Genomic DNA, 15,589 nt, shown 5'->3' on the forward strand with positions numbered 1-15,589 from the left:
TCAGCCCCCCATAATAAATTCTTGACAGTGTTGAATTCAGTCTTCTTACGGCTTTTTCATGATTCATTTTTAAAATTTTTATTTGAAAGTCAGAGATTATGAGCCAAGGGAGGCTCTACTCATTATGAAACAGGGATTTTTTTGGGGGGTGGGGGGGTGGGGGGGAGCGGTGCCATTGCTCACTTGGTTAATCCTCTGCCTGTGGTGCCGGCATCCTATATGGGCACTGGGTTCTAGTCCCGGCTGCTCCTCTTCCAGTTCAACTCTCTGCTGTGGCCCCAGAGGGCAGTGGAGGATGGCCCAAGTGCTTGGGCTCCTGCACCCACTTGGGAGACTGAGAGGAAGCACGTGACTCCTGGCTTTGGAGCCGGCCGTGGCAGCCATTTGGGGAGTGAACCAACGGAAGCAAGACCTTTCTCTCTGTCTGTCTCTCTGTCTATAAGGTCTACCTGTCAAATAAAAAAATTAAAATTAAAAAAAGAAACAGATTTTTTATGCCTCCTCTATGCCAAGCAAATAATAGGGTCTGAAGAATAATTTTTTAAAAAAAGAAATATCAATTTTCTGAAAATACACTGCTTATATGTTTGTGAGGATATATTTGTACTCTAAAAGGTTTTGTAGGAATGGAATTAAAAGTATCAGTTAATTTTAATAGAATTAAACTTTGGGGTTATAAAAATCTTGTCATAATATGTGGAAAATGCATATTATAAAAAACTTGTAATGTTTTCTTAAAAATTGGACCAAAATAAATTCAAATTTTTCATTCCATTTTTCTGTGAATATTTTGAAGTTCTTATACAAGCAAAGCAGTAACAAGTCCTGGTACAGAAATAGGAATGCACAGGATCAAGCAACTTATATTTTAGTGAGTGATATGAAGATCAACATTAAAATCGTAATAACAATATATACATTTCTTTGGTGTACTTTTGATTCATCTATTGCATAAACATCACATATGAAGCTTCTATAAACCCATTCATTACTTAATGAGGTATCAACTCAGATGACAATGCCCGTGTCAAAGATCCTGGAAACATCCTCTATACACGGGAATAATTAGTGGATTGGACAGGATTCAAAACTGCATTGTCTCTGGATCTGACGCATCTCCATTATCTCCCAATCATCAGAATGTATTAAGCAGAGTTCCCTAAGTTACAACATCAGGTACCTTTGAAGTTGGTTGTCAATCTCTTCACAGATTCTGAAGGAGAAATGGGACCTAACCCCTCATCTTAATGTCTCATATTGATAATAAGTGGCAAGATTACAAGAGGAGTGGAGGAAATTGAAAGCTGAAGTGAACTCTCAAGAGAGAGAGAGATCTTCCCTGAGTTACCCTGTGCCTGTTCATCTGTGATCTTTTTTTTTTTAATTTTGACTGGTGGAGTTATAGACAGTGTAAGAGAGAGACAGAGAGAAAGGTATTCCTTCTATTGGTTCACTACCCAAATGGTCACTGCAGCCGGCACTATGTTGATCCGAAACCAAGAGCCAGGTGCTTCTCCCTGGTCTCCCATGCTGGTGCAGGAGCCCAAGCACTTGGGCCATCCTCCACTGCCCTCCCAGAGAGCTAGACTGGAAGTGGAGCAACCGGGACTAGAACCCAGCGCCCATATGGGATGCCGGTGCCACAGGTGGTGGATTAGCCAAGTGAGCCACGGCACCGGCCCCATCTGTGATCTTTGCCTTTGAACTCAGCACCCTTCCCTAGCTGCTGCCCACCATGCTCTACAAAGAAACCCCAAAGCAAGAGCAATGCAAACAGGAGGTCTCTTCCTGGAAGGACACAAAAGGGAAATGACTGCTTGGGTCGTCACAGGGGAATACCGGTCACGTTCCTTGTGTCTGAAATCAGACCACCTGATTCAGAATTGCCCGCTGCTGCTTCTACCTGACAACCTATGTGAATTCCATGAGAGTGCCTAGCCCCTCTCCTCCTCTGTAAAATAAAAATCTAGGCTATGTGATGAAATGAAACAAGCTACTAAGGTCATAGAGTTCAGACAGTGGCACTTAAGGCCTTTGATGCCTTGTTTACTGATATCCTAATCCTGAAACCCATGTTCACGTTGTGGTGTTCAGGGATAATTTGCACATAGTCGTTTGCTGCCACCATGACGGAGATGCTGGTGGGAAGAACAGTTGGCGTGAGAGGAAAGAAAAACACTGAGTCCCTTGAGAACCAAGAGCATAAACCTCACAACTTCCTGAGCTGAAACGTGGCCTGTCTTTCACAGCAATCATTTCATCCTAATGATGAGGAAACAATGGTCCCGACATTCCCAGATCCTTGCATCGTCTCCCTCAGCACTTACCGGGCTACACTGAGTCTCGGCTGAAGCATGACCAAGGGTGATGGCTCCCCTGCTCCTCTTCTGCGGGGAGTGCAGTGGAGACTCGCGTCCTTTACTCGGGACTGGAAAGGGGACAGTCAGGCCGTGCCCTCTTTATGCTGATGCTGCCCGTGGTAGGAAGCAGCATGGAGCTACTAGAATTCCACTGGCAAAGTCAAGGTCTAAAGGCGCTGGAAGACCCTGGGGAAAGGTGCTAGAAGAAACTTGGAAGACCCTGGGGGTTCAACACACAGAGCTCCTCATTAGCCAGTGGATCCATGTTATTCCAGTCTCTGAGGGCTTGCTGATATTAATGGAAGTTGATTAGGGAAAAGCAAGTGTTCCGGGAAACTTGACACAAAGAAGCTCACCTGTACTCTTTAGCTGTTGACTTCCAAGATGCAAGACCGTTACATAAATTTCAGACTTATGTCTCTCAATTCAACAACGCAGTGTGTAATTTTTATGTATGTCAATCCTCTGGATTAATTAAAATCTAGGGAAAATTAGATTTTCATTGCAAAGAATATGATTTCCTGTTTCTCAGCACTAGTCTCTAAAGTCTGCTTCCGATTTCACTTCCTAAGCACTCGCTTAGGTTCTTACGTCGTAACTTGGTACCTTGACTTACTCATTCAAATATGAGTATTTATTTTGAAGTTGATCTCTTATGGAATTACATTGACATATTACAAAACTATTGTTTTTTACATACTTAAAACATACATTAAACTTCTACTTAGTAGGAGCAGCAAAGAAAGAGGGTACTTCAAAAAGTTATAGAAAAGTGGAAATATAAGAATAATTCATAATATACATTTTCCATGAAATTTAAAAGACCCCCTTGTATGCAAACATGTCTTCAGTGTTCTTGTAGTGGAGCACATAGCTGTGGAAATGTGCTGACTCTGTAGAGTACCAGGGTGAAAAGAAAGCAGAATTTCTTCTGGTGGTTCTTGAATTCCCCCATGAACCAAGATAATAAAATTCATGCCTTTGGGCTGACACTTCTCACTTTGGGGCTGGTAAACCTACTTATCCCAACTACCGTGTTGGTCCTACATGTGAGGAAATAATTCACCCAGCAGTCCCTCTTGTATCCACTGTGTCCCACAGAACCCGCTGGACTGGACTTCCTTGCTGTGGGGGCATTACAGGAGAGTGAGGGTCCATTACCCTTTGATGCCTAGTGAGCAATAAGAGTGGAGGTTGTCTTAGAAAGACAACCAGTCATAGGATTCCCCATTTTGATGACTCTAGGAGGAGGAGGAGACACAGGGACAATTTACTTTACTAATTCCAGCATGTTTTTTTTTTAATTTTTTCATTTACTTTTTATCTGAATGACAGAAACATGCAAAGACGGAGAGACAAACAGAGAGATACTGCATCATTGATGCACTCCTCATATGCCCACAGAGCCAATGCTGCATCAGGATGAAGTCAGGAGCTGGAATTCAACCAGGATCTCCCATGTAGGTGGTAGGGACCAAATTACTGAGCCATCATCTGCCATCTATCAGGGTGCACACTAACACAGCTCAAATCCAGGCACTCAAATATGGAGCACATGCATCCCCAGTGACATCTTTACTGCTGTGCAGAATGTCTGTCCCCAGAACCAGCATCTGAAAGTCTGAAGGCATAGGCTTATATTTCTTCTTGTTGGTTGAGCACTTCAGGCATAAACAGTCCTCTTGATGTTGATCTGTAAGCACCACAAGAATGGACATATATCCCTCCTCTTCCCAGAATATTATAAAATCCATAAAACCAAAATCCATAAAACCACACCACCAAATTTCCCACTCGGAGAACAGATGTGTAGAGTCAGATGTGTAGATTCATCTCTGTATTGTGTGTATATTTAGATCCCACCATAGTGCTCCATGGTGTATCCGTGGTCATGTAATCCAAGGAGTGACTCATTGCCTTTCTACCAGCAGAATCTCTCCAATGATGTCACTATCAGGTACAATCATTCTGTGTAGAAGGTCAACAAATGTTCCCAGTGGTTTTGGATTTTTGATCATCATTTCACTCCTGACTGTATTTTCATGTGATGTCTAGTGAGTGTTATTAGCTCAGTAAGTCTTTAATGAAATATACTTTGGGCCATAGTGATATCTGTAAGGAGGATGGAAGAAGACCCACATCCTCATTTCCCTCACAAACCCATGCCTTCACAACATATATGGACCCAATAGCCTTTGTGAGAACTCCACAAACCATTTAAGAGATTGCACCACCCCAAGGGGCACATAGCTTAGAAGAGCTGCATCAATGGATAAGAGCATGTGTTGCATTTACCCACTGTGGCCCTCTATACCAGGAACCACGTGGCAGGAGAAGAATTAAATTCCCAAGTCCCTGGGTTTCTCATGGGAGATAAGGTGAAGGTGCAGTGTTCATCCACAGTTCTGTCTTCTCAGGAGCTTCCTGAGGAACTGGTTCATGGCTTTCCTGACTTACAAAGCTAAAGTGAATGGCAATACAATGTGGGGACCAGATCAGGGGCCCCTAAGAACAATGGCAGTACATCTTGTTACAGAAACTGCAGGACCACAGAAGATCACCAAGGGGAGCAAGAGATGATGAGTCCTTGAGAACAAAATCAAACTCTATCCACAAAATCACACAAACACAAGCCCAGAGAAGATGCTCCCCAGAAATCCTTAGGCTGTCCACCACAATCTCTAGCCAGTATATTGGTGAATGTCTTTCACTGTATGACACCAATCCATAAAGACTGAGAGAAGCTGTTTTTTTTTTCCAATATTCAAATCTCAACAGAGAACACAGGAAATGCATAGAAACAAAGAAATATGGCCCAAAGGCAGAAATTATATGTGCATAAATAAACTACTCACTCCGCCTTAAAGAAATGGAGATATTGATGGTCTGACAACAAATTTGAGTATCTTAAAGATGGTCAGTAATCTAAAAGAGGACACAGATAGATGACTGAAAGGATTCAGGAAAGCAACGTGTGAGCAGATTGTGAATAACAATAAAGAGATATAAAAAGCAAATGGAGGGGCTGGCATTGTGGCATAACAAGTTAAGCTGCCACATGCAACACTGGCATCCATATAGGGGCCAGTTCAAGTCCTGGCTGTTCCATTCCACATTCAGCTCCCTGCTAATGTGCCTGGGAAAGCAACAGAAGATGGCCCAAGTGGTTTGGGTTCCTGCCACCACATGAGACACCTGGATGATGTTCCTAGGTCCTGGCTTAGGCCTGGCCCAACACTGGCCATCTGGGGAGTGGACCAGCAGATAGAAGATTTCTCTCTCTCTCTCTCTCTCTCTCTCTCTCTCTCTCTCTCTCTCTGTCTCCCTCTCTCCCTCTCTCCATCTCTCTCTCTCTCTCTTGCTGTCCTATCTCTAATTCTGCCTTTCAAATAAATCTTTTTTTAAAAAGCAAATGGAGAATTAGTGATAAATAATATGGTAGATATGTGGAGTATTCAGTGTAGTGCTCAACAGCACTCTATCAAAAAGGAAAATCAGCATAAGGACTGATCCTCTGGACTTACAAAATCAAAGGAACAAAGGAAAAGAATGAAGAGAAGAAAAGAGCACAAGAGGGACTAATGGGATACTGTCAGCAGAGCAATATATTCATAATGGAAGTTCCACAATAAAAAGAAAAGGAAATAAGCATCCAGTACCCAGCCCTGTGTCTATATTTTGGATTAGAGCAATTTACAAGTAAGGTTTCTACTTTTGAGATCCATACATTTCAGCAATATTTCTCAGTCGCAATAAACCCAACCTTCTTTGCATTGTTTCATTGTTCATTTTCTTTCCTGTGTATAGTTAACTTTAGAGACACTCAGCTAAAGAGTGTTATAAGAACAAGAATATTTGTGATAAGTTCATGATTGCAGTAAAATGTTTAAGACAAAATATCAACAGCATCACCACCTTTAATCCTAATCAGAGGAAAACAAATTTCAGCCCTATTTTATTCATATACTATGCAAAAAATTCACAAATATAAAATATTGATCATTTCTATTGATTGCTTGGGGTACATTATCTGGACTTTATTAAATGCAGGGGCCAGTGCTGTGGCATAGCAGGTAAAGCTACCGCCTGTAGTGCCGGCATCCCATATGGGCACCGGTTCCAGCTTTTCCGCTTCTGATCCAGTTCTCTGCTATGGTCTGGGAAAGCAGTCGAAGAAGGCCCAGGTCCGTGGGCCCCTGCACCTATGTAGGAGACCCGGAAGAAGCTCCTGGCTCCTTGCTTCAGATCAGTGTAGCTCCATCCATTGCAGTCATTTGGGGAGTTAACCTTCAGAAGAAAGAACTAACTCCCTCCCTCCCTCCCTCCCTCCCTCCCTCCCTCCCTCTCCCTCCCTCCCTCTCCCTCCCTCCCTCTCTCTCTCTCTCTCCCTCTCCCTCTCCCTCTCCCTCTCCCTCTCCCTCTCTCTGCTGCTGCTGCCTCTATAATTCTGCTATCCAAATACATGTTAATAAATATACTTGGACCAAATACACAAAATCATACATTATCACTGATCCCATAGATGGCATTAGTGCATGGTGCTATCTGAATCATTAAAGAATAACTAGCATTTAGGAGGTATTTTCTATTTTTCATTTTTTCCAAAAGATTTATTTTATTTATTTGAAAGGCAGAGTTACAGAGAGGCAGAGACACAGGGATCACCCATCCTCTGGTTCACTTCCCAAAAGGCCACAACTGCTAGAGCTGGGCCAGGCCAAAGCCAGGAGCCTGGAATTCCATCCAGGTCTCCACATGGATGGCAGGAGCCCAGGCACTTGGGCCATCACCCACTGCCTTCTCAGGTGCATTTGCACAGAGCAGGACCAGAAGTGGGCAGCAAGGACAGGAACCTGCAGTCACAGGAGATGCTAGCATTGAGGTGGTGGTTTAGCCTGCTGTGCTACAATACCGGCCCCAGCATCACTGTGTTGAATGACATTTGTGGATGCTAGACAGAAAGCTTGGGAACTGAATCTGGATCCAGATGAGGACTCCGAAGTGACTGGAAGGCCCTCAGAGCCATCACTGGCTTGGCCAAGGCTAAGAGATCCAAGCTTATAACCTGGTGACCTTGCAGAGAGGCCTAATCAAGAAGAAGAGAGAAATCTCTAGCTATAACCAGAGTTCTCCCTTGCTGCCTGGAGGCGCTGTGGAAATTCCCCTTCATTGAGGCCAGAATCTGTAACCCTGAAGTTTCCTAATTCTCGGGAAGGTCCTTCAGAAACCTAAGCATTTTCTCCTTAGCCTAAAGCTCTCCTGTGGTCAGATCACTCGAGGGCCTCTATCCTAAAGCAGGTGATAATTTCTTGTTGAATAAACAGAACCATGAGGTGTCATCTAAGCAGAATATGTCATCTTATGAGCCTACGCTCGTGGGTATATTGGAAGGTGAGAAAGTGGAGGGAGGTGAAGTGGGTCCTGATAAGACTTCAAAGGTCTTCTATTTTCTTCATTTTAATTTTAATTAATTTTAACAGATTCAATATGATTTGTAGATATAAGTCTAAGAATATAAAGAAATTCCCCTCCTCCCTCCCTCCCTCTCTCTCTCCTTCCCACCCTCCTTCCTTTTACCTCTCTTTTTATTTTTTTTAGTTTTTGAGACGATATATATTTTAAATTTACATTACAGTACAACGGCTTACTACTTCACTGAATATGAAGTTGAAGTAAAAAGCAAAAAGAATCTAGTTTAGTAGGAACATAGGAAATAGCTTTAAACAAAAATTGGATAGAAAAATGACCATTTCACCCATATTCGGGGTTTTTTTGTCAATTAGTCATTCATAATTTCTTTCAGTAAAATAGAACCAATGACAAAGTCACATCTAAATATTTCCTGTGTGGTTATAAGATAATTAAGTTCATTTAGACTTTAAGCCATTTCCTCCCAACAGTTTATGTACATGAATAATTTTATGCAGATTGCAATGCAAAAATCATACAATACATTTTGTATACTATAATAGTTATCACAGATCATGGAACACAAATGTATTTGTTTTGTGGGGACAGGCTTATTTCACGAAGTATGATGATTTACGGTTTTGTTCATTTCATTTTGAAATAATTTCATTCTTTTTTTTAACTTTTATTTAATGAATATAAATTTCCAAAGTACAGCTTATGTGTTACAATGGCTTCCCCCCTCCCATAACTTCCCTCCCACCCACAACCCTCCCCTTTCCCGCTCCCTCTCCCCTTCCATTCACATCAAGATTCATTTTCAATTCTCTTTATATACAGAAGATCAGTTTAGTATATTAGGTAAAGATTTCAACAGTTTGCCCCATATAGCAACACATAGTGAAAAAACTACCGTTGGAGTACTAGTTATAGCATTAAATAACAGTGTACAGCACATTAAAGACAGAGATCCTACATAATATTTTTTTAAAAAAATTAATTAATTTTCTATGCCATTTCCAATTTAACACCAGGTTGTCTTTTTTCATTTCCAATTATCTTTATATACAGAAGATCAATTCAGTATGTAATTAGTAAAGATCTCTTCAGTTTGTACCCACACAGAGACACAAAGTATAAAAATACTGTTTCAGTACTAGTTATAGCATCACTGCACCTTAGACAACACATTAAGGACAGATCCCACATGGGAAGTAAGTACACAGTGACTCCTGTTGCTGACTTAACAATTTGACACTCCTGTTCATGGCGTCAGTAATCTCCCTAGGCTCTAGTCATGAGTTGTCAGGGCTATGGAAGCCTTTAGAGTTTGCTGACTTTGATCTTATTCCGAAAGGGTCATAGTCAAAGTGGAAGTTCTCTCCTCCCTTCAGAGAAAGGTACCTCCTTCTTTGATGGCCCTGTTCTTTCCACTGGGATCTCACTCACAGAGATCTTTCATTTAGGTCTTTTTTTTCCATGGTATCTTGGCTTTCCATGCCTACAATTCTCTCATGGGCTCTTCAGCCAGATCCGAATGCCTTAAGGGCTGATTCTGAGGCCAGAGTGTTGTTTAGGACATCTTCCATTCTATGAGTCTGCTGTGTATCCCGCTTCCCATGTTGGATCCTTCTCTCCCTTTTTGATTCTATCAGTTAGTATTAGCAGACACTTGTCTTGTTTGTGTGATCCCTTTGACTCTTAGACTTATCAGAGCCATCAATTGTGAGCTGAAATTGATCACTTGGACTAGTGAGATGGCATTGGTACATGCCACCTTGATGGGATTGTATTGGAATCCCCTAGCACATTTCTAACTTCACCATTTGCAGCAAGTCCGATTGAGCATGTCCCATTTTGTATATCTCCTCCCTCTCTTTTTCCACTCTTAGATTTAAGGGGGATCACTTTTCAGTTAAAATTTAAACACCTGAGAATAATTGTGTGTTAATTACTGAGTTCAACCAATAGTACTAGAACAACAACAACAACAACAAATACTAAAAAGGATAAAGTATTACATTGTACCTCTAGAGTCAGGACAAGAGCTGATCAGGTCATTGTTTCTTATAGTGTCCATTTCACTTAACAGGTTTCCCCTTTGGTGCTCAGTTGTCACCGATCAGGGAAAACAAATGATATTTGTCTCTTTGGGACTGGCTTAATTCACTCAGCATGATGTTTTCCAGATTGCTCCATCTTGTTGCAAATGACTGGGTTTCGTTGTTTCTTACTGCTGTATAGTATTCTATGGAGTACATGTCCCATAATTTCTTTATCCAGTCTACTGTTGATGGGCATTTGGGTTGGTTCCAGGTCTTAGCTATTGTGAATTGAGCTGCAATAAACATTAATGTGCAGATGACTTTTTTATTAGCCAAATTAATTTCCTTTGGGTAAATTCCAAGGAGTGGGATGGCTGGGTTGTATGGTAGGGTTATGTTCAGGTTTCTGAGGAATCTCCAGACTGACTTCCATAGTGGCTTAACCAGTTTGCATTCCCACCAACAGTGGGTTAGTGTCCCTTTTTCCCCACATCCTCTCCAGCATCTGTTGTTGGTAGATTTCTGAATGTGAGCCATTCTCACCGGGGTGAGATGGAACCTCATGGTGGTTTTGATTTGCATTTCTCTGATTGCTAGTGATCTTGAACATTTTTTCATGTGTCTGTTGGCCATTTGGATTTCCTATTTCGAAAAATGTCTATTGAGGTCCTTGGCCCATCTCTTAAGTAGGTTGTTTGTTTTGTTGTTGTGGAGTTTCTTGATTTCTTTGTAGATTCTGGTTATCAACCCTTTATCTCTAGTATAGTTTGCAAATATTTTTTCCCATTCTGTTGGTTGCCTCTTCACTTTCCTGACTGTTTCTTTTGAAGTACAGAAACTTCTCAATTTGATGCAATCCCAAATGTTAATTTTGGTTTTGACTGCCTGTGCTGCTGGAGTCTTTTCCAAGAAGTCTTTGCCTGTGCCTATATCTTGCAGAGTTTCTCCAATGCTCTCTAATAATTTGATGGTTTCGGGTCATAGATTTAAGTCCTTAATCCACATTGAGTGAATTTTTGTGTAAGGTGATAGGTATGGGTCTTGTTTCAAGCTTCTGCACGTGGAAATCCAATTTTCCCAGCACCATTTATTGAATAGACTGTCCTTATTCCAGGGATTAGATTTGGATCTTTGGTCAAATATAAGTTGGCTGTAGATGTTTGGATTGATTTCTGGTGTTTCTATTCTGTTCCATTGGTCTATCCATCTGTTTTTGTACCAGTACCTTGCTGTTTTGATAACAACTGCCCTGTAGTATGTCCTGAAATCTGGTATTGTGATGCCTCCGGCTTGTTTTTGTTGTACAAGATTGCTTTGGCTATTCGAGGTCTTCTGTGTCTCCATATGAATTTCAGCATCATTTTTTCCAGATCTGAGAAGAAGGTCTTCGGTATCTTGATTGGTATTGCATTGAATGTATAAATTGCTTTTGGGGGAATAGACATTTTGATGATATTGATTCTTCCAGTCCATGAGCATGGAAGATTTCTCCATATTTTGGTATCCTCTTCTAGTTCTTTCTGTAAGGTTTTGTAGTTTTCATCGTAGAGATCTTTAACGTCTTTGGTTAAGTTTATTCCAAGGTATTTGATTGTTTTTGTAGCTATTGTGAATGGGATCGATCTTAGAAGTTCTTCCTCAGCCATGGCATTGCCTCTGTATACAAAGGCTGTTGATTTTTGTGCATTGATTTTATATCCTGCTACTTTGCCAATCTCTTCGATGAGTTCCAGCAGTCTCTTAGTAGAGTTCTTTGGGTCCCCTAAATAAAGAATCATATCATCTGCAAAGAGGGATAGTTTGAGTTCTTCCTTCCCAATTTGTATCCCTTTAATTTCTTTTTCTTGCCTAATAGCTCTGGCTAGAACTTCCAGAACTATATTGAAGAGCAGTGGTGAGAGTGGGCATCCCTGTCTGGTACCAGATCTCAGCGGAAATGCTTCCAACTTTTCCCCATTTAATAGGATGTTGGCTGTGCTTTTTTCATATATAGCTTTGATTGTATTGAGGAATATTCCTTCCATACCCAGCTTGCTTAGAGTTTTCATCATGAAAGGGTGTTGTATTTTATCAAATGCTTTCTCTGCGTCTATTGAGAGAATCATATGGTTTTTCTTCTGCAGTCTGTTAATGTAGTGTATTACGTTGATTGTTTTGCGAATGTTGAACCATCCCTGCATACCAGGGATAAATCCCACTTGGTCTGGGTGGATGATCTTTCTGATGTGTTGTTGCATTCTATTGGCCAGAATTTTATTGAGGATTTTTGCATCTATGTTCATCAGGGATATTGGTCTGTAATTCTCTTTCAATGTTGCATCTTTTTCCGGCTTAGGAATTAAGGTGATGCTGGCTTCATAGAAAGAATTTGAGAGGATTCCTTCTTTTTCTATTGTTTTGAATAGTTTGAGAAGAATTGGAGTTAGTTCTTCTCTAAATGTCTGGTAGAACTCAGCAGTGAATCCATCTGGCCCTGGGCTTTTCTTTGTTGGGAGGGCCTTTATTACTGTTTCAATTTCTGTGTCAGTTATGGGTCTGTTTAGGTTTTCTATGTCTTCCTGGCTCAATTTAGGTAGGTTGTATGTGTCCAAGAATCTGTCCATTTCTGATAGATTTCCCTGTTTGCTGGCATACAAGTCCTTGTAGTAATTTCTGATGATTCTTTTTATTTCTGTGGCGTCTGTTGTTACATTTCCCTTTTCATCTCTGATCCTATTGATTTGGGTCTTTTCTCTTCTTTTGTTATTTAGTTGGGCCAGTGGGGTATCAATTTTGTTTATTTTTCAAAAAACCAGCTCCTTGTTTGGCTGATTTTTTGTATTTTTTTTTTGATTCAATCCTGTTGATTTCTTCTTTGACTTTAATTATTTCTCTTCTCCTAATGGGTTTGGGTTTGGTTTGCTGCAGATTTTCTAGATCCTTGAGATGACTTGAAAGCTCATCTATTTGGTGCCTTTCCAATTTCTTGATGTAGGCACCTATTGATATAAACTTTCCTCTTAACACTGCTTTTGCTGTATCCCATAGGTTTTGGTATGTTGTGCTGTTATCCTCATTTACTTGCAGAAAAATTTGATTTCTCTTTTAATTTCTTCTATGACCCATTGTTTATTCAGGAGCATGTTGTTCAACCTCCATGTGTTTGCACGTTTTCTAGGGATTCCCGAGTTACTAATTTCCAATTTCATTCCTTTGTGGTCTGAGAAGCTGCATGGTATGATTCTAATTCTTTTGAATTTGCTGAGACTTGCTTTATGGCCTAGTATGTGGTCAGTCCTAGAGAAGGTTCCATGTACTGCTGAGAAGAATGTAAAGTACTTAGATGTAGCATGAAATGTTCTGTAGATATCTGTTAGATCCATTTGGGCTATAGTGTCATTTAAATCTACTGTCTCCTTGTTGATCTTCTGTCCTGTTGATCTGTCAATCTCTGAGAGTGGAGTATTGAAGTCCCCCAGTACTATTGTATTGGGGTCTAAGTCTCCCTTTAAGTCCCTTAACAAGTCTTTTAAATAAGCTGGTGCCCTGTAATTAGGTGCATATACATTGATAGTCGTATATCTTCCTGTTGAATGGATCCCTTAATCATTAAATAGTGCCCCTCTTTGTCTCTCCTAACAGTTTTTGTGGTAAAGTTTATGTTGTCCGATATTAAGATGGGTACGCCCACTCTTTTTTCATTTCTGTTGGCATGGAAATCTTTTTCCAGCCTTTCACTTTCAGCCTGTATGGATCATTGTTGGAAAGATGAGTTTCTTGTAAGCAGCAAAAAGATGGGTTTTGTTCCTTAACCCAATCAGCCAATCGGTGTCTTTTAACTGGACAGTTCAAGCCATTAACATTCAATGTCACTATTGAGAAGGAATAACTTTGCCCTGCCATTTGCCAAAGATATTTTCTAATATATGGTTTGAGATTCCTGTGATCTTTTGCTGGGAGATTTCCTTCCTTTACCTTCTTTCATATTGGTGACCGTGTTTCTGTGTTTCTGTATGTAAGACATCTTTAAGCATCTTTTGCAGGGCTGGACGAGTGGCGACAAATTCTTTCAATTTCTGTTTGCTGTGAAAGGTCTTTATTTCACCTTCATTCATAAATGAGAGCTTTGCAGGATATAATATTCTGGGCTGGCAGTTTTTCTCTCTTAGTACCTGGGCTATATCTCGCCATTCTCTCCTAGCTTGTAGGGTTTCTGAAGAGAAGTCAGCTGTGAGTCTAATTGGAGATCCTCTCAGAGTGATCTGACGTTTCTCTCTTGTACATTTTAGGATCTTTTCTTTATGTTTCACTGTGGTGAGTTTGATTACAACATGTCGTGGTGAGGATCTCTTTTGATCATGTTTATTAGGGGTTCTATGAGCTTCCTGTACTAGGATGTCTCTGTCCTTCTCCAAACCTGGGAAATTTTCTGCTAGTATCTCACTAAAAAGACCTTCTAATCCTTTCTCCCTCTCCATGCCTTCAGGAACTCCCAGAACCCGAATGTTGGGTTTTTTAATAGTATCCTGTAGATTCCTGACAGTAGTTTTTAGATTTCTGATTTCTTCTTCTTTTCTTTGATTTGACTGTTTCCTTTCCTGTTCTCTGTCTTCTAAGTCCAATATTCTCTCTTCTGCTTCACCCATTCTGTTTTTGAGGCTTTCTAATGTGTTTGTCATTTGATCTATTGAGTTCTTCATTTCATTATGGTTTCTTGTCACTATCACAGTTTCATGTTCTACTAGTTGTTTCATTTCATTTTGATTCCTCCTTAATATTTCATTTTCACGAGAGAGATTTTCTATCTTGTCCATTAAGGATTTCTGTAGTTCAAGAATTTGTTTTTGAGAACTTCTTAATGTTCTTATCAGTTTTTTGAGATCCACTTCTTGCATTTCCTCTATCTCTTCATCTTCATAATCTTGGATTGGGGTGTCTTGTTCATTTGGAGGCATCATAGTGTCTTCCTTGCTCTTGTTACCTCGGCTTCTACATTTGTTGTTTGGCATGTTGGAGATAATTTTTTTTTTTTTGCTGTGGTGATTTTTTCTCGTTATACTATGCCTCTAAGTGGGCTGTCTGCTTTGATGGATCCTTAGAAGCTGTGATGGGTGTGGCCAGAGAGCTCTGCTTGATTCTTCAGGTTTAAGGCTGTGCAAAAAGTGACTCACCTTGCTCCTTGTTGGTTCTCTCTCTCTCTCTCTTTTTTTTTATTCAGTTGGGAAGTAATTCCGAATGGCTGAGTGGAATTGAGGGTAGTTGAAATCTGGCCTCTGTGAGTATTTGTTTGATCTACCTCTGGGACCACACAAAGAGTTTATGCAGCCCTCACTGTGTTCTCAAGTTTCACCTTAGACCCAAAGTGTACTCATTGCCGCTTTACATATGTAAAATGGTGCCTGCTCTTTGTTTTGCTCAAGTGGAGGGAGTGGCCTCTGCCTTTCCCGGCTAATGTCTCGAATTTCTGAGGCTTTTGTCTTACATCCAGTTCGTTCCCGCGCTGGGGAGATTCTGCGGTTTGTCTCCTGCGGTTGGGTTTCCACGCGGTGGGCTCCTTGTAGGTCTTCTGTGTCACATCCACTAGATCTGGAAGTGTTTCCTCTGCAGTTTTTTTCTTGAATCTTTTCCTGAGGCTACAGTAATTCCACTTTTATGAAACTTTATTTTCCAGACTATTGGCGCACGTCCTCACTATCCGCCATCTTGGCTCCGCCCCCCATAATTTCATTCTTTTTTTCAACTAAGTGATATCGGGCAGTGTATACAACACCCACATTAGCAGGGAGCTGGGTCAGA

Source organism: Lepus europaeus, chromosome 20 (genome assembly GCF_033115175.1).
Source record: "Lepus europaeus isolate LE1 chromosome 20, mLepTim1.pri, whole genome shotgun sequence".
NCBI lineage: Eukaryota > Metazoa > Chordata > Mammalia > Lagomorpha > Leporidae > Lepus > Lepus europaeus.